At 41.9% G+C, this 23156-nt stretch overlaps 1 protein-coding gene across 1 annotated transcript in view; it reads right to left on the bottom strand.

The window, feature by feature from the left end:
- LOC310985362 (GTPase IMAP family member 8-like) overlaps window positions 1–23156 on the bottom strand; it is a gene marked incomplete at its 3' end in the record, with an annotated part of 47299 nt that overhangs the window by 14312 nt on the left and 9831 nt on the right. Inside the window, exon 2 of the mRNA XM_083970936.1 lies at window positions 20299–20374. The remainder of the gene's footprint in view (window positions 1–20298; window positions 20375–23156) is intronic.

The following is a 23156-nucleotide window of genomic DNA, read 5'->3' as shown; positions in this document are numbered from 1 at the left end:
GTTTTATCAATCATCACTTCCTACTAAAGCCTTGTTTTACGTAACACAGAGCTCCCGTCCGTCCTCCATCTACTAGCCTACACCTGCATCTGTTTTGGTTGATTCGGACTCGGATCAGCAAAAGGCCTCCGGTTCCGTCAGTGCCCCCCCCCCCCCCCCCCAACAGAAACGGTGCAGCGGACCGAGTTCGGCGCCGCTGAACATCTGGACCAGTTTACAGATGTATCACTTACTACAACACGGAAGCGCATCGTCCCTCGGTGTTCAGTCCCTCACTCACCTGACCAGGTCGAGAAACCAGAGTCGATAGGACTCCCGGTTGAACCAAAGTTTTCTTCTTTTTCCTTTCGGTTATGTTTGAGGAAGAGACAAGTACACGGTATACCACCTTCACAATAAGAGCACAAGAGAAAACATCGACTTGAACACGCCGTCCACAAGCACCTCTTGGAGAAAGTTGGTTTTATTTTGAAGGGCTGGTCGGATACGGGTGAGGTAACGGTTTGATGAAGTCAGGGCGGAGGTGATCGATAAAGTGAAAAAGAAGAAAGAAGAGAATTCGGTGATGGCGGAGTCAACCGGTGAGTTGTGACTGAAGCTTCACCTTTAGCTACCTGATGAGATGACTCTCTGGGCTTCACACACTTTACTCTGATGCTGCTCCACCGTGACGCATTTTTTATTCTCTAACTTTCACTTTCACTTTCAACGCCAACAGTTCACCCGTTGTTCTCGTGTTGTTTACCTGATATGACGGATTGGAAGTGATGCTGATGAGGTCGCGCTGTCACTTTTGTAATCGTTTACCTGTCTGTGTCTGAACAGGTGCGAGAAAGAGGAGTGGGAGCAAGGAAGAGCCTCTCTGCTGTAAGAATCTATCTGCTGGGGGAGTGGGTGTGTGTGTGTGTGTGTGTGTGGGGTTCTGGCTCCAGAGTCTGACTGGACCTCTGTCTGTTCCAGTTTCAGGACCCAGACTCAGACTGGTTCTTGTTGGGAAGACTGGAGAGGGGAAGAGTTCCAGTGGAAACACCATACTGGGACGAGATGTCTTCAAAGCAGCTGTTAGTCCCTCTTCAGGTAACACACACACACACACACACACACACACACACACACACATGAACAAGGCAAGGCAAGGCAAGGCATCTTTATTTATATAGCGCATTTCATACCAAGGCAACTCAATGTGCTTTACATAAAGACAAAACATTTTTAAAAAAGAAGCATAAGACAGAATAAAAACAAACAAAACACTAAAAACAGAGTTAAAAGCAATAGCAAATAAAAGTAAAAGAAAAGAAAAAAAGATACAGTTTTAAGTTCTCAGCTATAAGCACATGAAAAGAGCAGAAGGGACAGATACAGAGGGATAGATACACCTAGTAACACATAACTAATTTCTGCATATTACATACTGTAGGCTACATCCAGATGTGTTGACTGTACAGTAAATCATGTGGTTGACTGTAACTCCAGCTGCCACTTGTGCACTGAAGCCTGTGCTCTAGGCTACTGCACTCCAGATGTTTTTTTTGTTTGTTTTTGTTTTTTTGGCTTTTTTGCCTTTATTTGATAGCACAGTGAGATAGACAGGAAAGGGGGAATGACATGCAGGAAAGGTCTGCCCGACGCGGGACTCGAACCTGCGTTGAGGACTGTAGCCTCTACATGGGGCGGCCGTCCTTAACCACTGCGCCACGCACCGCCCCTGCACTCCAGATGTTTGAACAATGTTCTGCGTTAAAGTCTGTGTTAAATGAAATAGGAAATTTAATTGAAAACTTGAAATAAGTTATAATATGGCTGCTGAAAACAGATTAAAAGATTGATACCTAGTAGAGCACTGAAGTGTGGAGTTGGAGAGTAGAACTGTTTTAGAGGACAAGGATTTCTCTGTTATTTTAGGCGGGACTAAATAGGGAACCGAGTGATGTAGTTTCACTTTACACAGACATTAACAGTTGAACATCTGGTTCCAGTGTGAAAGTGTCAATGCTGTTGAATGGGAGGCACTTGGAGCAGGTACACAACTTTCTCTCACTGAGTTCACCTGTACACAGGTATCCTGCTTTTATACCTGAGCCTGGTGCAGGATCAGGTGTTTACACAGAACAGGAGATTTATTGATTATTGGTTACACAATCAGAATAAGCTTACGGTTTCAGTGTGTTCTGATTTCTCCACATTTGGACCAGCAGATACCTGGTCAGTGTTCATCTGCAGGTGAGACCACCAGGTGTCACCAGCTGGACCTGGTTGTAGATTCTTGAAGACGTTTCACCTTCATCCAAGTTATAAGAACTGGAGAACTGGTCTTCAAGAATCTACAACCAGGTTCAGTTGATGAAGCTTCAGCTTTCTCAGAGAACTAAGACCTGGATGACTGAGATCACAGATCACAGATCAGTCAACACACAAACCTGAACATGTTTTTTCTCTCCTCAGTGACCCGTGAATGCACCAAACAGAGCGGGGAGGTGTGGGGCCGACAGGTGACCATCGTCGACACCCCCGGCATCTTCGACACCTTGTTACCTGATGACCCAGTGAGGAGTGAAATCTCCAAGTGCATCAACATGTCGGCCCCGGGCCCCCACGCCATTCTGCTGGTTGTCAAGGCAGGATGCTTTACAGCAGAAGACCAAAAAGCTGTTGAGAAGGTGGAGGAGGTGTTTGGGGAAAACGTCTGGAAATACACCATCGTCCTCTTCACTCATGGAGACGAAGTCGAGGACTTTGATGAGATGCTGAAGGAATCTGGAGCTGACCTGAAGGAGATCCTGAAGAAGGTCAACAACAGGTACCACCTCTTCAACAACCACAAAGCCAGTGATCGAAGGCAGGTCCTGGATCTGCTCAAGAAGGCGGAGAAGATGGTGGCTGCCAAAGGAGGAGAGTTTTACTCGAACGACGACTACCAGAAGGTGGTGAAGATGCTGAACCAGAGGGAGAAGGAGCTCAGAGAGTTCTACCAGAAGAAACAGGAGGAGGCGGTGAAAGCTGTGGAGTCAGAGTACAAGAAGAAGCTGAAGGAGGCTCAGGAGGAACGACAGAAGGTGGAGGAAGAACTGCAGTGTGAGCTGAAGGAGCTGAGGAGGTACTACCAGGCCTTGGAGGGCGGAGTCAGACATGTGGTGGAGCAGATTGCAGAGACTGACCATAAGTCAGTCGATAAGATCATGAAGGAGTTCCATGAGAAGCTGAAGCTGAACTGATCCATGGACACTGCAGCAAATGTTTCTTAAAAAGCTTGAAACATCTCTTCATTTACAGCACTTAGTCCATTTCAGTTTTTTTTTTTAAAATACTAACACAACTTAATGATTACCTGGTGAGGTGATAACCTGAACTATTTCTGTGGATATACTTTTCTTATTTGTTTGGCATGTCCTCATAATTTATAAATATTGCCTCTATTATTTGGTTGATATGCCCTCACAAATGAATAACTGTATTAATCTATCAATATTGTCTTTATATAGCAACCAGTGTTGTCAAGCCTCTGGCCCACCCCCTGAGTCTATATAAGGGACTCCCACCTGTAGCTCTGGTCCTTTACCGACACGCCCTGAAGAAGACCAAGACGGTCGAAACCGGTTGGCGGTTTTTACTAATGTTCTATATGCCCTGATTAATTAAAGGCACCTGTCTCCTGCGAGTGAGTGCCTGAAGTTAGCCCAGTGCTTTTCCGTTCTTCTTATATATATTTTTTACTTCAAGAACATCCCGCAACACCTGGAGTTTACTTCTTTGTTCCACCCCGAGGACTCGGTACCCTTCGCAGCCCCCCTTTCATAACCTGAACTAGGTCTGAATTAGGAAGATTATAAAAACCACTGGGTGGCTGTGGCTCAGGAGGTAGAGCGGGTTGTTCCCTAACCAGAAGGTCGGAGGTTCCAGGCTCCCCCAGTCGACACGTCGAGGTGTCTTTGGGCAAGAAACTGAACCCACACTTGCCCCCTGATGTGTACATTGGGTGTATGAATGTGTGTGAATGGTTAGTTTCCCGCAGTGTGCCTAGCGCTGTATTAATGTGTGTGTGAAAGGGTGAATGTGACCTACAGTGTAAAGCGCTTTTAGTGGTATGAGAGACTAGAAAAGTATTATATAAGTGCAAGTCCATTTACCATTTATTGTCATCATCTCACCTGGTTCATTGTTAATGCTTGTTATGAACTTGTTACTGTTGTTTCTTTAAAATTTGAAAGTAGTGTCACACTTTGAATTTCTGTAACCTGTTCACTTTTATAAAAATAAAACTGATTAAAATGTTAAAACATGACTTGCACCTGTGCAATTATATATCAATGTCATATCGATGCATCCAACGCCACCCTGTACCTCAGACTGACCCCAGGACACTGGCTCAAGTAAACTGACTGCAGGACACGGTGGTCATGAAAGTTCTATGGCAAGTTCCCTGGTGAGGAGGATATTTCACATTGAGATCATACAAATGGGTAAATTATTATGGTTAAGAACATCGAGTCCACTTTGCTCAAATATAAAAGAGATAATGTTGAGATGGCATCATGTATCATACCTTCATATCTCCATATACCTGTAGTATGAGCACTTCAAACTGATCTAGCTGTAAATATGATAGAGGCACCAGGCTTCATTGTTTTCAGGAATGTAAACACTTCCTGATGTTGTGGAGTGTAGTTTGATCAAGTGTTATTACAGCAACAGGTCAGCAGGTGTCAGTAAATCCACTCTGATGTCAGCTTGTCTTACCTGATGCTGCTTGGAGCCATGAATTTCACACATCAGGAACCCAACTTACTTACTACAGTACAGTACATGAACTCACTGCCATTGCTCATACAGTATAATGAAGCAATGGCTAATGGGGATCCTAATAGTAGTAATATAGTAATAGTAGTAGGGCCTAAATGATTGTATTTTATGCTAGAAATAAGGTCCAGATTGTAAAAAACTGCAATTATACTACACAAACATCTACCTTTATTTTGAAGGAGCTTTAATAGAAACATCTACTTTTATACTGTATGAACAGAGTGACACACTCAGCATGTGAAGAGTTGAGTCATGACCCTAAACACACTCACACTCACACACACAAACACACACTTCCCGGAAACAGCGAGCAGTGAGGGAGGGGGATGATGCTCGTCTCCTCCCGTCTCTTCCTGACCCCTCATGAGATGAAGCGCGCCACAGCCTCGGAGCGAGCTGATTGAATGCTGCAGAAACAACTTCTGGGCCAATCAGAGAGTGGCCAAGTCGACCAATGAGATGTGAGGAAGAGATGAGAGAGTTCCCATCATCAGTGTCACAGACATGGACGAAATTTTGATTTTAGAAGTGGGGGGGACATATTTTAATAAAACCCAAACTCTTTCAGTTTCTTACAGTTTTCACCGATTTGCGCCGGCATAATAATGCGCTCTCTCTCCCCCTCTCTCTCTCTCTCTGTGTGTGTGTGTGTGTGTGTGTGTGTGTGTGATTGTGTGTGTGTGTGTGTGTGCGTGCGTGCGTGCGTGTTAATGTGTATCTCTGTGTGTACACGTGCGCAGGCTGCGCAGATGCACACTCACGTCCACACTTCACGCACGCACGGTGCAGAAATTATTTTCCAGACTGGACAGACTGGTTGTAGAAGAGGTGTAGCCTACATTCAGGGGGGAAATATCAATATGATATCAAAAGAAAACGAAATTCGTTTTATAAAGCCAGTATTTAGGAGCAAACTAGTGTAAAAACAGAGTCGCTGTGCTCTTCATGTAAAGCGCCAACGTGAGCGCACGCGGGGGGGGGGGGGCAATCCTGCGTCGGTATGATGGGGAAGCAGCTCCACCTGACATATCAAACAAAGATCACTAAGGACTATGGATGTTGCCGTAAAAGAGAGAGAGAGAAAAAAAAGGTCGTTTATACGGTGGAAACCTGGCTTTACAGGCGGGGGCGGGGTTCCTACGGTATGCCCCCCCCCCCCCCCCCCCCCCCCCCTGCCTCGCGGAGGCTGCGGGGTGCAGCCTACTTCATGGCCCAGAGTAGCTGTTAAAAGACTACGACAAATGTAACACCTATACAGCTCTAATTAACGCTTTATTACAGTTCGTCCAATGAACGACTCATGGCGGTTATAGGTATATAGTGTGCAATGGCGGTGCTAGTGTTAATACAGTGTAACATTGTTTGTGGACGGTAAAAACAGCGGGGGACAAAAACGGCGTTTTGAAAAAGTGGGGGGGACATGTCCCCTGCGTCCCCCCCTAAAACTACGTCCGTGGTCACAGAGTGTGTGTTCACACATCAGATCAAACACAACACTAATAGAGTAGGCCAGACCAGTGATACAGCAGAGGTTAGAGTTGTTGTCTTTTGTCTAATAATGTTGCATTCACTGCCCTGGTGAACATGAACATGTGGCCAGAGGCAGAAAAGAAGAGGGGGTGAATGTGTTAAACATCCCACTGAGCATTAGACGTCTATTAGACGTCTAGTCTAAGTTTAGACCAACATTCGCCCGTCTATAATCGGTCTATATTTTAGCCCAAATCTAGACGATAGAATTTAATCCATTAATCATTAAATATTAAATAAAAAAACAACTGTAAATTGTATAAATGATGGCCACATGTTGGATTAATACATTTTTAACAGTCATTTATCAATGTACAGTGTAGTTTAGACTTAGACTCGATTTAGACGTCTAAATCAGGACCTCATATCAACGTCTATTTATAGACCAAATCTAGATGATTGCACTAAATGATGAATACCGTCCAAAAAGTAACTGTAAATTGTATTAATGATGACCAAATGTTGGATTAAAACATTTATAACAGTCATTGATCAAAGTGCAGTGTAGTTTAGACTTAGACTCGATTTAGACGTCTAAATCAAGACCTCATTTAAACGTCTATTTTTAGACCAAATCTAGACAATTGAATTGTATAATGAATACTGACCAAAGAAAACAACTGTAAATTGTATAAATGATGGCCAAATGCTGGATTAAAACATTTTTAACAGTCATTGATCAATGTACAGTGTAGTTTAGATTTAGACTCGATTTAGACGTCTAAATCAAGACCTCATATCAACGTCTATTTTTAGACCAAATCTAGATGATTGCACTAAATGATGAATACCGTCCAAAAAGTAACTGTAACTTGTATAAATGGTGGCCAAATGTTGGATTAAAACATTTACAGCAGTCATTGATCAATGTACAGTGTAGTTTAGATTTAGACTCGATTTAGTCGTCTAAATCAAGACCTCATATCAACGTCTATTTTTAGACCAAATCTAGACGATTGAATTAAATACATTAAATAATGAATACTGACCAAAGAAATAACTGTAAGTTGCACAATGGTGTCCAGATATTGTACTAAAATCATCTGAATGACCATTGATCAATATACAGTGAAGTTTAGATTCAGCCTTGATTTAGACGTTTAATCAGCATCTAGATTTAGACCAGGTTTAAACTATTAAGTTATCTTTATTTTTTTTAATGTTGTTTATGTTATGTTTACATCTTATGCTTTCTTTTTTAAGCATAAGATTATGCCAACCATGTTTAGAAATATTTAGATATCACTATTAACCTATATAGATATAGGCAGTTTGCAATTAAGTTTATTGAGCATTAATGCAAATAATTCCTTTGAAAAAATAATTATTGGTGAACAGTAAAATAAAATGGCAATTTGCACGGCGATCGGGGACAGTAGCCAATATGGATATGGAGATACTGTCAGCAGATCCCTCCCCTCCCCACTAGGAGGCAGCAACACGCTGGAAGTTGTCTTGTGGACCGGAAATCAGTTTCGGGAAGTTCAAAAACGACTTCTGGCCGTCTATGCTTCTGGCACTACACCACATCCATGCACGACACCGGTCGAGAGCGGAGAAGAGTGTGCGAAAAGAAGAAGAGCTTCATATAGGTGAGTGGTCAAGGTTACGTTATTGAAATGCTGCTTTTTCCTGCAATGTTTGTTCATTTAATTGTCATCAATCCGTTTGCAAAATGCCGACGATATGCTTGATATGCTAGCTATGGCTAGCTATCCCACTGAGCATTAGACGTCTATTAGACGTCTAGTCTAAGTTTAGACCAACATTCGCCCGTCTATAATCGGTCTATATTTTAGCCCAAATCTAGACGATAGAATTTAATCCATTAATCATTAAATATCAAATAAAAAAACAACTGTAAATTGTATAAATGATGGCCAAATGTTGGATTAATACATTTTTAACAGTCATTTATCAATGTAAAGTGTAGTTTAGATTTAGACTCGATTTAGACGTCTAAATCAGGACCTCATATCAACGTCTATTTATAGACCAAATCTAGATGATTGCACTAAATGATGAATACCGTCCAAAAAGTAACTGTAAATTGTATTAATGATGACCAAATGTTGGATTAAAACATTTATAACAGTCATTGATCAAAGTGCAGTGTAGTTTAGACTTAGACTCGATTTAGACGTCTAAATCAAGACCTCATTTAAACGTCTATTTTTAGACCAAATCTAGACAATTGAATTGTATAATGAATACTGACCAAAGAAAACAACTGTAAATTGTATAAATGATGGCCAAATGCTGGATTAAAACATTTTTAACAGTCATTTATCAATGTACAGTGTAGTTTAGATTTAGACGCGATTTAGTCGTCTAAATCAAGACCTCATATCAACGTCTATTTTTAGACCAAATCTAGACGATTGAATTAAATACATTAAATAATGAATACTGACCAAAGAAATAGCCTAACTGTAAGTTGCACAATGGTGTCCAGATATTGTACTAAAATCATCTGAATGACCATTGATCAATATACAGTGAAGTTTAGATTTAGCCTTGATTTAGACGTTTAATCAGCATCTAGATTTAGACCAGGTTTAAACTATTAAGTGATCTTTATTTTTTTTAATGTTGTTTATGTTATGTTTACATCTTATGCTTTCTTTTTTAAGCATAAGATTATGCCAACCATGTTTAGAAATATTTAGATATCACTATTAACCTATATATAGGCAGTTTGCAATTAAGTTTATTGAGCATTAATGCAAATAATTCCTTTGAAAAAATAATTATTGGTGAACAGTAAAATAAAATAATTATAAAATAAAATTTGCAGTATAGGCGATCGGGGACAGTAGATATGGATATGGAGATACTGTCAGCAGATCCCTCTATGATCCCTCCCCTCCCCACTAGGAGGCAGCAACACGCTGGAAGTTGTCTTGTGGACCGGAAATCAGTTTCGGGAAGTTGAAAAACGACTTCTGGCCGTCTGTGCTTCTAGCACTACACCACATCCATGCACGACACCGGTCGAGAGCGGAGAAGAGTGTGCGAAAAGAAGAAGAGCTTCCTATAGGTAGTGATGGGCAACCGAGGCTTTGTTGAGGCTTCGACACCTTATTCGAGTAATGGTTCATTACTCGAGGCTTCACTGACACAGTCGCTCGAGTATGACATCTAGTGTTCAATAAAATGAAGTGCAATTGAGACGTGTCATTCATTGGTTCATTGATTGTGTGAGATTTGAGTTGCCACGCACACTCCTGTTCAACAACAGTACTCTACATTTATGTATGGTTTTAAGATGACACAATAAAATATAAAATCAACATTAAGTTGTGGCTAAGACTCTGTATCTTTTTTGGCATATATTGATTCATATAGGCTACACATTATCTTATGAAACAAGTCCAAACAGTTTATGGTGTAGAGTGATGTCATTGCAAACTAGATAAGCTTTATTAAAATTACGTGATATAATTTATAATTCTTACGACAAGACCTGGATACGATCCCGGGACATCTGATCACCGAGCGTGTATAATCTGTATGCGCCACTGATCTGACTACCATTTCCAAACGGTTATATTTATTAGTCTTCAACCTCAGCTGTACACCTGCTCATACTTCTTCAAATCCTACAAGTATGAATGTTAGAACGCTTCAATCATTTTCTTTCCCACTCCTCCAAACCTACCATGGTTTAGTAATATCCTTCAATTTCTGATAGGCTAACGGCCTGACGCTACACTTAACAACCAAATCTCTGTCGCCTCAGTTTGTATGTGCTTTGATGGCTCAGCTCAGCTCCCACAGAGAGCCGAGACAACCAAAACATAACGGTGCTTCATGAGCGACTGAAGCAGTGAAGTGGTTCATACGTCACTAGTCACGTGATCTTTCCGAACCGAAACACCAACTTGATTCAAAGAGTGGCTAACGCGTGGATGTATCATCATGCTGACGTCGGAACGGCACTGGGGTGACGTTACTTTCCATTGGGTTGCATAGGGTAGTGGAGAGAGATGTGGCTTGTTATGCAGGGGAGCGGGGTTCGATTCCCACTCTAACCTTCTATCTCTTCTGTCATAAAATGTTTACTAGTCTAAACGTTTTATGACAGAAACGTTGCAAGTAGATGGGTGTATATTTTCCTTTTGCATCTTGTAGGCTATGTGAAGCCGGCGAGAAGCATGATTAGGGTCAGGATCAGGGATTACGTTGAGAGAGAGAGAGAGAAAAAAAACCCTTCCAAGATTCGATCCTAGGTTGCTTGCAGTAAAGTCTGATATACTAACCACTGCACTACCACATGTAGCAAACCACACTGAACTATACATTATCCCTTACTTATTAATTTTATAACCTGATGGCAGACCTCCTTTCAAATTATTGATTTGGGTAAGGTTGGGGGATATTGATCATTCATGGTTAGGCCTATGTAAGGATGTTGTGCTTAGACAGTGCAGATGTTGTGCTTAGACAGTGCAGATGTTGTGCTTAGACAGTGCAGATGTTGTGCTTGAAGAACTGGGCAGAGGGTGTGCTTCTGTAACATGTCGTGAATTTTTATTTAAAAACAAAAGTTGAGACACAGTGTGGGGGTTGAGGCGATTTCTCTTCTTGCACAATATTTCCCCCGCCTTCGAAAATGTGCGTTCGCACGGGACAGAGGATGCCGGCGTGCACAGAAAGTGCTTGGCCTGGACTGGTGCGCCAGGTGTTTCACATGACAAACCGAACCAATCAGGTGCTTCGATTGACGTCTGAAGCACTGAACTGCTTCAAACGTCATACAAGTGGTTCATACGTCACAAGTCACGTGACCAAACCACGCCTCGGCACACTGGTTCGATACAATTTGCTTCATGAGCTACGGCGCATGTGTCGGAGCCTTGGTGTCAAAGGACCATCACTACCTATAGGTGAGTGGTCAAGGTTACGTTATTGAAATGCTGCTTTTTCCTGCAATGTTTGTTCATTTAATTGTCATCAATCCGTTTGCAAAATGCCGACGATATGCTTGATATGCTAGCTATGGCTTGCCTGCCCTGCTAGCTCGCTAGCTATGGCTTGCCTGCTAGTACAAGCATCATTGCAAAAACGATTTGTTTGTTTGTGAAATATGGCATGCTCAGCCAAAAGTAAGGTTTAAATGAGACTTTACACAGTAGCACATACAATAGCAGATTTTCTTGAGTCATATGATGCATAATACTTACTACCTGAAAATATAAGCCCAAAATTGATTAAAATATAGCTAGCAGCACTATTTCCAGTGTCTATTTGATTTCATAAACTCCCAGTTACAGACTTGTAAGGGTCACATTTTCCTTACCTAAAGGAACAGAGTCCCTGAATTCAACTTTGAAAAGCGTTTAATAACAATAAGCGTTAATTCCATGTTTTTCACAATGTTGATAATTTCTAATATCATACAGATTGCAAAACTGTCTCATATTGGAGGAAAGGATTTGAAGACCTGCACGAACAAAATCATGGACAGGTATGATTACACATAGAAGTTTAATATCTGTAGAACAGACAACATAGGCTAATAGTGGGTGGTTACAAGTTACAAGTTATATAAGTTTACTGTTAACAATTGTCTTCATTTTTTATCTGTTGCAGACTCTTCATGAACAGCATCATGACACAATTTAATATGTTGGAGGTGGGAAGCAAAAGAAGAAGGCCTTCACACAGACTGCCTTCTACTCTGTGGTCACAGGTAAATAGAAAACTGTCTGCTAGTTATTTGGAAATTGCTTCATGTTAAACATGTGTGACTGACATGACATTAACAAACAACAATTTGTCTGGACTGTACTAGGTAATCTCTGTAATACTGACAATTATGAAACTTAATTGGTGTTGTTTCATGAAAGGGAACCACAATACAGTTATAGTCAGGCTTTATTTATTAATTTATTAATCTTCACAGACTTACTGCGCAGTGCAAGTTTTGTCCAGCGCAGTGCAGCACGCGCTTGGTTTGCAGTTTGGTAGACAGAGGTGTGCAGAGATGGGTGTGGCGGCGCAGCAGGGGGAGGAGTCACATTCAGCTTGGCGCAGTGACAGTTTCGTGCCAAAGAGCAACGCCGACGGTGCGCTGAATGCTTGCCAACTAAAATCAGGTCTACTCTCAGCGCAAGGTAGTGCAGTGGTAGTTTGGCTGACAGGCGCAGAGTGCACACGTCACCAAGACCTCACAGGCAGGTTTCCACAGATTCAGGCACATTTTAATGCAATTGCAATTGTCACTATTCAATGCAATCATCTTAATCAGCACATACATCTATATCTATATAGATTGTCCCGTCACATCTGATGTCAGATCAAAGGCAGTTGGCATGTGTAATGGAACTCAACCTGCCTGATTTAACACAGATTAAAACGTGATGCAAAATAACAAGTTAACATCTCTCTCAGCCAACCACAAACAGCATCAGAGAGTGAATATATATTCGGCATTGCTCATCTCCGGAAAAAAAGAGAGAGAGACGCTCTGCGATGCGTCCTTTACGCACAGCTACTTCTGGTTTCATCCCCATTACTATTTTTTTATGTTGATGTGATCTGTGCACAGTGGTTACAGGGGTTTAAAGGAGCATTATCGCAAATACAGCAGTAATAGCATAAAATAAGCTGAAATATGCAAAAGATTGGTCGGGGGAGCCATAAATAAATTTACAAAGAAAATAGCAAACAGTGTAGTGTCCGTGGGGCAAATGCAGAATCTGTCTATGTTATGATCCAAGCCGGCCCGACGCTTGCTGCGTTTAATTGCACTCGGAACGCGGAAAACCAAACTCCGAATCGCAAAAATTCAATAGAAAATTGTAATGTAGCAGTGTTAGACTGCTTACAGTCACCGAATCGCTCGGTAGAACACTTCTCTTCACGCCCCTGTGTCTTTCTTCAGCTGTCCTCTCAGCGTTATTAACGTGTTGACACAAAAATGATTTTAACGGCACATTAACGCGGGCCACTCTGTAGTTTTGGAAAACAGAGAGGCTGCTCCTCTCCAGACATGTGTATGCGTCTGTGTGTGTGAGTTACTACAGTTACGGCGACGCTCCCGTCCCCCGGATATTTCTGCAGTTGGATTTACATGATCTGGTCTGAGACATGAAACTCATGGACTGAGGAGTCGTCCACTGCGGTCTGCACGTACTCCGTCGTGCATTTGTAGGAGGAAGTTGTAGCTGTTGTTGTGGTTGTGCGCGACGTAGAGCTGCCGTGTCGACTAGGGAGTTTTTTTTTTCCTTTCCCCAATCGCACGGTGAGGGGGGGGGGGGCATATTTTTTCTCCTCATGTCCTACACTAGAGAACTTGTTCTTCTTATCACCAAACGAGGCTGCTCTCTCTCTGACGACGGATTGCACTTGTTTATATCTGATATGCTCCGCCACTGGCTCCATCTAGTCTCGTCCATGTCGAAATGACAAAATTGCAGTGCGCATCACTCGTGGCGCATTTAAAGGTGAGGAGAGGAGCTCATTTGATTGGTGAAGAACGGACTCGCACCCTCTCCTTTGCCATTTGCGCCGGTAGGAGTAGAGGGACGGGAGGAGTGCCTGTGCCGAGCTGCGCCGTGCACCAAACTTGTAAAGTGCTCCTAGACACACCCCGTTGGCGCGACTGCGCCTGGTTTATGAAACTAGAGCCCCAAGTCTCAAATGGGTGGTGACCAATGCCCATTGAGTCAAGTCCTTTGAAACCATGTACCTTTTGTTATTGGATAGTATCTCTGTGACATCACGTAAAACAATGGGCAACCACACTTGCAATTTCTCTTCATTTATTTTATTGCTTTGTTTGCAGAAGCTGTACGAAAGTCCTTTAAGGATGCCACAGATGACCTCATTGCCTCAGCAACGGGGCTACATTTTAAGCAGGCCCCAGCTCGCAGCGGTGGAGGGGGCTACAAGAGTGTGTAGTTGTTTTTGTTCACAGTTGAAGGGTGTTCTTTTCAAATTTCTAATGTTTTTAACCCTTCTGTTCTGTTCTGACTCAAATTGACTCAAATTGACCCAATCTGTTCACTTCCTCCATCCTTGGTTCTTTCCTTCCTTCCCTTCATCCTTCCTTCTTCCTTCTTCTTGATCCACTTGTTCCCTCCCTCCATGTTTTGTATTTTCTGTTTTGTAAAGGAATTAAAAATATTTATATTGCACTTTCATATGTTTGTGATGGTTGGAATTTGTTTTAAAAATGTAGGTTGATTGAGATTACAGTAGGATAGTTTGGTTAATGTTCCCATCAAGAGATATATTTATATCCAGTGGTAAAATAAGCATGACATTAGTGTTACTGAAACCTATTTAAAAGACCAAAAAAACACATAATGTGAATAGATTGTCATAACATACTGCAACTACATCAAGGTAAGGATCACAGGTTAAATTTGGTCATGATGCATTTTGACAACTTTAATGTCCTTTTTAATATAGGGTTCTTGTTAATAATTTGATAGATTGTAATTACATGACTTAAATATCTAGATTTATTAGAATATCCATATAATAGTATGTTTAATTGATGTCTAGATTTTGTAATGGGCTTTAAATATGGTATAAAAGTAAACGTCTAAAATTAGTCTATAAATAGACGTTCATTAGCAGTTATTTAAACGTCTAAGGTTAGACAAGACGTATACATTTGGTATAAAAATAGACGTCTGGCAAATGTCTAAATTTAGACGTCTATAAATAGACGTCTATTAGCGGTTATTTAAACGTCTATGATTAGACAAGATGTCTAGACGTAGTCGTCTTTTAGACGTCTTTTAGACGGCTAGTATAAACTTAGACGTCTAAAAAACTTTCACTTTTATACCAGTGGTAGACCGATTTTAGCCTAGACGTCTAGGGACCATTTAGACGTCTATTAGACGTCTTTTAGACCGGAAAATGCTCGGTGGGATGTTTTGTGTCTTTTCCTGTAAATTCTGTAAATCACTGAGCAAAGAAGTGGAGAAAAGAAATGTAATAAAGTAAAAATAACTGCACTGCTGCTGATTCATTCTTGTTACACTATAATTAACATTAATAAGAGCGATTATCTTTTTCTATAATAAAACACTGACTCTACCAGAACTGGACTTTATTGCTGTTGAGTTGTCATAACCTCAGTTTGTCCACACATGATGCTTTCACTGAACACACGCACGCACCTTTTTCACTATAGTTTTCATCACCGAAGGAAATTAACCAACAAACAAACAAACAACTGGTTTAATACAATTGATCAATCAATCAATCAATGACAGGAGACATAGAAGAGGAGATTGAGGAAAGAGGAGGAGGACACACACACACAGAGAGAGACTTATGTGTCTTCTGTCTCTGTCACTGATGCAGCTGAATAAAGTTTCAGTGTTTTTGAAACTGTGGCTGTGGCCGCGCGCTTCAAAGGCTGGGATATTTAAAGGGACAACGAGGAGTTTTGGAAAAGCGAAGCGTTTTCACACTACATTTATGAGCCTCCGCACCGTAAAATTCTTTTGACCGGCGCAAGACAGACTCATGTTTTCATTCATCAAGAATTAAAGTCAGAGGTTCAAAGAGGATCACATACCGTCGCAGTTCCGACCATAAACGGCGATTCAGCTGCGTTATTCTCATGACTCGTTGCGAAACCGAAAGTAAAAAACGCTGGTCGGCTCGACCAGCATCTCCGCCACCACTAATAATAACAAAATAACGATAGAGACAGAACGATATATTTATCAAAAATGGGCCCATTAACAAGTGTGGGTAGCGGAGATTCATCCACATTAAAGGGGAACTAAACCCCTCAGTTTTGGATGACGTGCTCTAAGCTTGAAATTCAAAAAATGCCTTGATTATGGGCGGGACTCCAGGAGTACTCTCCGATCCCCCCTCCCCCTTGCGCCCCATTCACACCCGCGAAATCACACAAAAGAGAAAAAAAAGTAATAAACACACATCGACACTTCTGCTAGCGCTAACGAGCTACTAACGAGCCACTCTAACAGCACTAGTAGCGTGGACACTACTAGGAGCCGTGACACAGCATCTACAGCTGATCCGCCTGCTCGTTAGCTCGTTAACGGCTCGTTAGCGCCAGCGGCGGCCGCACTAACGATTCCCGTTCAGGCAGCTGTTAGCAGCCGTTAGCTGCAGCAGAGCAGCTAGAGTGCCTAGCAACCGTTAGCGGCAGGCAGCAGCCGGCGCTGATTGGTCGGGGAGCTGGTGGCCGGTGACGAAAGCTGCCTCCAAAACGTCATCTGCCTCCATCTCAGCCAATAGAAAAATTCGATTGTAATAGCCGTGTTTCAACCCATAGAGGGCAGTCACACTGCATTTTTACTACAAAATACACCAAATTGAAATATTTTGACTAAAATGTCAAAAGTTGGACCAGAATCAACTGACAACACTACCTTATACCCAAATATATTTGTTTTCAGCAGAAAAAAGTGGTTTGGGGGTTTAGTTCCTCTTTAACGTGAGACTTTTTTATAACCGAATAGAAACTCCTCGTTGTCCCTTTAAACGTCCGGCCGTTATGACCGTTGTAACCGAACATTAGTTCTCTGGCTGACTACAATGTTTTCCTCTGTTAGCTAAACGCCAAAAAAGAAAAGAAAAGAAAGAAACAAGGAAATCTAACAACAAGGACTGGGACGTCAACAGGATTTCACTGGGAAGAGGATTTTTCAACATAGAGTACATGGATGGTGAGTGTCTCTGTCAGTTACAGGACGTTATGTCACGTCTGTCTTGTTTAGCCGTGCTAGCTAGCGAAACGTCTAACTGGCAGTTGAGTTGATATTTACCGTTATTTCGTAGTGAGTCACTTTTTTCAGCAACACACAGAGTCATTTTTCAGTCAACGAGTACTGGCATGACATGAAAGAAGTACTTACGGACTGTTCCTGTGTTTATTTACGTCGAAGTCCGGATGAGAGGGCAGAGCGAGCCGAGCTGTGCAGTGTCACACACTGATCAACAGGACCCCAGGTCCAAGTACTTTATACAGTAAAGCTGAAAAGATTGATGCAATTAATACTAACCTAATAATAATCATAATAATAATAATATCTTTGTTATTCTCTCTGTGAAAGGTCCCTTTTGCCCAATTCCAAGGGGGACCTCTGAAAGTAAGTGCAAAAAAATGTTACTCTTGGATTCTTGGAAATAACAATCTTGACTAGCATTTCACCCACTGCTATATATGAAATTGCTATTTTTAAGTTTTTTCTGGGTACACATCACTTGATGACAGACATAAAGTCTTGTGTGATTACATCACAGTAATCATGCAAGTTACAAATAATACCCAGAACAGGAGTACTCCTGTCAGGAGGTAGGAGGACTGCACTGTAATTAGCACTGCATGTACAGCACTGTATGTACAGCACTGCATACAGCACTGCATACAGTTTGTTTTTTTCTTCTTGCTGTGCAGTGCTGTCTTTTCCTTTCTGTATCGCAATGACATGGTCTGTCAACAAATTTAGTATTTAGTTTAAGTTTATTTCGGACACATTAAAAGAAATAAAAAATAATACGGTAATATACAGACATAACAAATGAATACTTTGCAATGACAACACATGAAAAAAAATACCATAACTGAAAATAAAGATAATTTGTTTTGTTTGTTTTTTTCATACTTTTTTTTCACAAATTACAGTACAAACAGTAAAAGCACAAATGTGAATCTTGTACAGTCTCTTGCAGTCGATCTCCCACATACACTAAGGTGTAACTTACAATTTACAATAATTGTCATCAAACCTTTAGCCATATTTTACATCATGCCTCATGTTATATTGACAACATGACTAAGCAATTTGACTGTCTTATCTGTACACAATGACACAAGGACTTGTCATTCTGATGGCGCTTCATTGACACAGATACAGTATTTACTTTTCAAGATTCAAGATTCCATTTGCCATTTTATGTTTTGACATAATTGGAACGTGCTGTGGTGATGATGAACTAAGGATTTTGAGCAAGACACTAGCCTTTGCAGGTAATCCATGGTGTTTTCCTATTTGTACGAATTATTTTGAGAAATGCAAATGCAATGTCGAGGATGATTCGAGAAATGTACCAAAGCGACTAAGAAAAATCCTGATAATTAGACACCTCGAAGGGCATTATTTTTATGTGAGCAAATGTGTCTCATATTTGAAATTAAAATGGATTAACAGAAATCCTTTTTCATTTTCAAAATGTCGCTGCATTTTTTTCTTCGTCAACAAACATAACATTACTTGTTGTGTGTAATAATGTTGCATTCACTGCCCTGGTGCGTTCACTGACTGATTCATCCAAGGGGGTGGATCGGACTACACGCAGGCGTAGCTCAGACTCTGGCTGCAGTTACAGTGCAGTAGATAGGTGATCCAGTCATCTTCACTAAAAAAAACTATTCATAAGTCTGTGAAAAATAAATCAGTATGTAGCTATTAGTTTAACTATTTGCATAATGTCACTGTAATGTTACTTTTACAAAAAAAAATACATTATTAAAATTATCCGTGATTCTAAATATGCTGCATCATAACTGCATAAACGTTCATAAAAAATCGAACCGTTTTGAAATCGGACAAAAACTGAGCAAGTTCTAGTCATTATAGCAGAACATGCAGCAGAGGCTTAATGCTCTGAGGGAGAGAGTTGCCCGTCCCAAGATGGCCGCCGCACTGGCTACGCTTTGTCATTGGGAAACAGCGGCGGGTGAGTCATCTAGTTCTTATATATATCTATGGATTCATCTGTCTCTTCTTTCCTCCGTCTTCACCCGTCCTGAAGGTGTCTGACCAGATATTTCTCCTGAAGCCTGAAATCTTCCCAGAGTGCATTGCCAGAGAAGATGGGAACATGTGACCAGATGCAGAAGGTGAATGTGTTAAACATTTTCACTGACTTGACAGAAGACACGCCAGTGTGTGTGCGTGTGTGTGTGTGGCCCCCTGCTGGTCACCTTCATCCCTGGATCTATTTATGTTGTTTATGTGATTATGGAAACTAAACAATAGGAAGAGGAGAGGGAAGTGGAGGAAGAGAAAGAGGAGACCCTCAGTGTTTTTGTTTCCACTCTTTATTAAACAAACAGAAGGAGAACATCCTGACAGGAAACAAGTTTAAAAGTTTCAGCTTTACAAACCTCAGACCACACACACACACACACACTCTGGCGTGTCTTCTGTCTCTGTCACTGATGCCTCTGAATAAAGAGTCAGTGTTTTGAAACTGTCTGTGACATCAGAGCATCATGTGATGTCAGAGTGATGTCAGAGGTCACATGACAGTGCTCTGATCATCCACCAATCACAAACAGCCGTGCTCTCACTTCACTTCACGTCCTGTTCACATGTTTGACTCTGACCTGCGGTCACTTCTCCAGCTTCTTATAGACCTCGTTAAGATCATGACAAACAGGACAAAAGGAACAAAGAAGGGAAAGAAGAAGGGAATGAAGAAGGTAAGGAAGAAGGGAATGAAGCCTAGCCAATGTTGTTGTTCTTCTACTGCTGCTGCTGCTGTTTCTTCTTCTTCTTTCTCCAGACCAGCAGCTGCAGAGAGAATACACAGCCACATCAAAGGTCAAAGGTCAAACAGCTGCATATCAATCTGCAAGACTGCCTGAAAGACATCAAATCCTGGATTTCCTCTAACTTCAGGTAGCTCTGAACCATTTTATAGCTATGCTGCTATAGGCTTAGACTGCTGGGGGACACATCCTCTCCTCTCCTCTCCTCTCCTCTCCTCTCCTCTCCTCTGTTGCTCACCCTGAGGTTTCTCCAATGTTTCCCTGTTATATTCTGTGAGACAGATTTCATTCAAAAGGGTTAATAAATAGACATAAATTCATGACAATAAATAAGAGAATTAAAAGGGGGCTTACATTTATAAATAAGTTGATGTCAGTTGATGAAACATGTCATAATGACTCTAGGCATCTGATTTGATTATGATTTGAGACTGTGTGTGTGTGTGTGTGTGTGTGTGTGTTACCCTTTGGTCCTGGCAGCTCACAGCTCCTGAGCTTCTCTCCCTCATCCAGCAGCTGTTGGACCTGTTGGTCCTGCTGCTTCTTGTCTTCTGTCCTGTTGTTGAACAGGAGATATCGGTCCTCAAACTTCTTGACCACTTCTCTCAGGGAGCTTCTGTTGGATTTGAAGATGTAGTTGTGCAAAGACTCGTTCAGCTTGTCTCCACCTGTGAAGAGCAGGAAGCTGTTCTTCAGTCCGATGTCTCCGAGGACGCTGATGGACCAATTCACGGCCTTCACCTCCTCCTTAGTGAACCGTCCGACCCGGACCACCACCAGGAACAGACAGGGAGTGGAGGAGCTCAGCTGCTTCTGACACAAGGTTGTGATGTCCTGCTTTGATCCAGATCCTAAGATTCCTGGAGTGTCCACCACTGAGATCTGCTTCTCACACACTTGTCCTCTTTCCTCTCTGATCTCTTTCGTCACAGGTCTGAAGGACTGTTTGGACTCAAACGCTGTTGATCTCAAAATACTGTTTCCTGTCGCACTTTTACCAACTCCTGTGTTTCCCAGAAGGACGATGGTGAGATCTGGATCTGGATCCATATCTGAGGATCATGAGACCTGCTGATGAGACAACAGAGAGAGACAAGCATCTGATGCTAAATGCTGAGAGGCCATACAGATACTGCAACACTGGCACTTGACTCTGATTGGAAGGTCCAATCACAAATAAGAGTCACATCCTGAAAGTTTTAGGTTGGACGACACCACAGAACCACAGAATGTCATACAGGGTAAAAGCAGACGTGTAATGCTTGGAAGGTAGGTGTATAGGTAGGTTCACTGTATGAACAGTGACACACTCAGCATGTGAAGACCTGAGTCACGACCCTGCAGGAACACACACACACACACACTTCTCGGAAACACCGAGCAGTGAGGGAGTGGGGTGGTGCTCATCTCCTCATGTCTCTTCCCGGCCCCTCACCTACCAGGCTGCTGGACTGCCTACCTACCTACCTATCCACCTACCTACTTACCTACAGACCTATTAAGTAGATAGGTAGGTAGGTGCCACCTACCTACCTATCTACCTACCTATCCACCTACCAAGTTGATAGGTAGGTAGGTTAGTAAGTAGGTAGGAAGGTAGGTACGTACGTAGGAAGGTAGGCAGGCAGATAGGTAGGTCTAAGGGGGTCTAAGTTCAGAGGATGTTGTTATGATGCCATGTAAAGTTGAGCAGGCAAGCAGGTAGGTAAATAGGAAGGTAGGTAGGTAGGCAAGCAGGAAGGTGTATACTGCAAGCCAAAGTTTGGAAGCAGGGCCTATAGGCAGTGTTTCCCATACATTCATTTATTCGTGACGGCCCGCCACAAATAACTCACGTCCGCCACAAATAGATTTTTCGTCTTTTGGCACGACCAACGCAATATCGTTCCGTTCATTCATCACCACATAGCACTCTTTCTCTTTTATTGCCGGTCACTCACAATCTCCAAACATCTCTGCAATTGAGCTTGTGTGGGATGGATTGGACTGATCAGTCCCACAAATCAGTAGTCTCTCATTGATGAACTTAAGGAAGCCTGGAATGCAATTCCTGGCACATAAAAAAAAAACTTGTGGAGAAAAATGCCTCATATCATATGCCATGCTGTTGTTAAAGCCAGAGGAGGTTACTTTGAAGAAAGTCTACGCAAGAACAACCCAAATACCTGATAATTCTGTATGTATCCTGGTAAGTGATTCTTTATAATAATCATATTTATTTAGCTGCAAAGAATACCAATTAAACTATGATCTTTTTTGTACAAATTTGATCTTGCTGCCAAACTTTTGGCCTGTAGTGTGACTTTATACCTGTGTATAAGCTGAAACCTGTAGGAAGCTGGACCTGTTTGTCTTGGCAAACAGGTCCAACTCAGACAGGTGTGCGTGCGTGCGTGCGTGCGTGCGTGCGTGTGTGTGTGGAGAGTCACATCATTTAGAGGACAAGTTTAAATGTATTAGGTTTTAAATTTAAAAAACAGAATTTATAAATGCTATGCAGACCTAGGCAGATGATGTCTAAACTAATACTTAGTTTACAGAGCTCAAAGTTTTATCACAGCAGATCAGTCATCACTACTAAATTCTGTTTTACTAGTACTCTACATAAAACATGATCCACCTGGGCAGAGGCTGTCTCCTCTAGGTGTGTTTACTGATGTTTGACATGCATGTCAAACTGCTTCAATGTGATCCAGTCTAAGACCCTTGACTGAACATCTAGACCAGTTACCAGATGTGTCACTAACAACACGGAGCCCCACTGTGTGTAGCCCCTCAGCCCCAACCCCCACCGGACTCACCTGACCAGGTAGAGCAGCTTACAACCATCGAACCGTCTCGGGTTGAGCCAAAGTTGTGTTCTTGTTACTTTCAGGTATGTTCAGGGAAGGGAGGGGTTAGACAGGTAGCTGTGGCTCCTTCACAATAAGAGCACAAGAGAAAAAATCGACTTGAACATACTGTCCACAAGCAGCTCTTGGTGAAAGTTGGTTTTATTATGAAGGGCAGGTCGAATACAGCTCTCTAAAGGTGTGTGGTTCGTTTCAGTGAAGCAGTTTGGTGAAGTCAGAACGGAACGGAGGTGTACTGGATGAAGTGAGAGAGTCTGTGATTTCGGTGATGGTGGAGCCTTCGACGCCCGGTGAGTGTGATGAACAGATTCATAGAGAAGTGTGACTGAGACTTAGCTTCACCTTTATTAGATAGATAGATAGATAGATAGATAGATAGATAGATAGATAGATAGATAGATTGATAGATTGATAGATTGATTTACTTTATTAATCCTCAGGAAATCTATGATGACTCTCTGAGCCTCACA

The sequence above is a fragment of the Trachurus trachurus genome (assembly GCF_905171665.1).
Source record: "Trachurus trachurus genome assembly, chromosome: 4".
Classification (NCBI taxonomy): domain Eukaryota; kingdom Metazoa; phylum Chordata; class Actinopteri; order Carangiformes; family Carangidae; genus Trachurus; species Trachurus trachurus.
Note: the sequence above shows the minus strand (reverse complement) of the source record. Positions and strands in the feature narration are given on the sequence as shown.